We start from the raw sequence: 1,897 nt of genomic DNA, 5'->3' as shown, positions 1-1,897 counted from the left end.
CATATTTTTATTTTTTAATTAGGGAACCTTTTAACCGTATTTATTTACTTTATGATTTTCAGGAATTGCAGAAAGAAATATATATATAATTACACGCGTAAAAAATAAATATGAGATCCTTTCCATCTTTATTTGAAACTCGTCTATCGTGATATTTTATGATTTTAAATATTAGAATCATTCATAAAAATTTTTATTCATCTAGTTTCTAGCGGATAGAAACATTTTATCCGTTCTTTGCCTCTGTAAAAAGCTTTATGAAAAACATTCAAACGTTGTTTACGCATTTCATCTCAATCTACATTTATATAGCAGCGCTCTTATTAAGATTAATTTCAATAGAGTTTACATAATTTCTCATATCGCTTAAAAAGTTTCAAGTTCCACGCTGTGATAATTGAGCGAACACTCGTGACGTATAGCTCATTATCACACTGCCACGGATAACCATATACCGCGTATGGTTGTTTCGCATTGATATCTCGTTAATTTCCGTTGTATCATTGCCGGTATAAGCGTTGAGGGGATATCAGCTTCGAGCCGTTTTCCAATCGTGTGTCCAACCAGCGATTTGTACTTAAAGGAAAAGGAGGGAAAGGAAGGAGGAGAAGAGGGAAATAATCGGTAAATCGTGACGCGTTTTACATCTCTCTGGAAAATGTCATTCGTGGAATTATCGCATAAAGAGTCGATGATTTTATCCGGACATTTAATTTTTATTGCACGATACGAACTTTTTTTTTCCCCGCGTTTACAAAGAAAACATTTTAATCTGCAAGACGTACGTGTATCGGTTTCATACGGATGGAATGCAAAGAAACGAGAAATTCTTTCTCGATCGTGTTCTGTAAAGGAAATAAATAAAAGAGTTTTTAACTTGAATTATTGAATATATTAATGTCAACAAATTGTGATACAAATTAATTTCTATTGCACGGAACGAATGGAATAATGTTGAGCTGGCTTTGTAAAATTTGTAAAATTCTCATTTACAATTTTTCTTGTTTTACTATCGGGTATCATTAATTTAATTGTATTGATTTTCTATTTATAGAAATATCTCAAATTATCTGATGAGACATATTTTGAAAATAATTAAGATACAGTAGTAGCGCGTAATAAGTACTGATAATTGAATTGATGCATTTACATCGATACGAAGTTTTTTTAAAACTTTCCTTTGTGCAATTATTTCAACCAAATATTTCACCAGCTCCTATAATAAATATAAAATAATATAAAATTTCCATATTCTAATTTACCCGTCGTAACAAATTCAATTCCGAAATTATAACAAACGCAAACATAAATATTTCACAATATTTTGTTTGTCACAAAAATCCAGACACACGATTATCGCACACACGTTCGATTGAAAGAAAAAAAAAAAAAAATAAACGCGTGTATTCCCTGGACGTGTGAAGAAATTTAAATTCTATTTAACGCTCGTGGAGAGAGGAGGGGAGGGGAGGGAGGCGCGATATTTTTCGAACGTTGATTTTCGCTTCGTGTGAAAAATGATTCATTTCCCTTTCCCGATTTATCCCGCTGTCTCACGTTTGTATCTCACGCCTTCGCGTACGTAACGCGTTTGACGTCATTTACATAATCGGGGAAGGGAAAAAAAATAGGAACGAAATAGGAGGGAAATGCAATCGGTATGATTACGAGGCAAGATTGATTTTTTCCCTAGGCGCACCTAGGAGGAGGGAGGGGAAACGTGAACGTGCGGGATTTCGTTTTCCGTGCGGCGTTGCACGTCCCGACGAAACTCGATGACGCTTGAAACAAAACGGCGAAGGAAAAAACAAGAAAGGGGAGCAGAAACGTCAGAAATATCAGAAATATGCCCGATCCCGTGTAGGCCGAGTAGGCGAGTTTCCGGTTAGATGAACTT

This window comes from Apis mellifera, linkage group LG2 (genome assembly GCF_003254395.2).
Source record: "Apis mellifera strain DH4 linkage group LG2, Amel_HAv3.1, whole genome shotgun sequence".
NCBI classification, from domain to species: Eukaryota; Metazoa; Arthropoda; class Insecta; order Hymenoptera; family Apidae; genus Apis; species Apis mellifera.
This window is presented reverse-complemented; position numbering follows the sequence as displayed.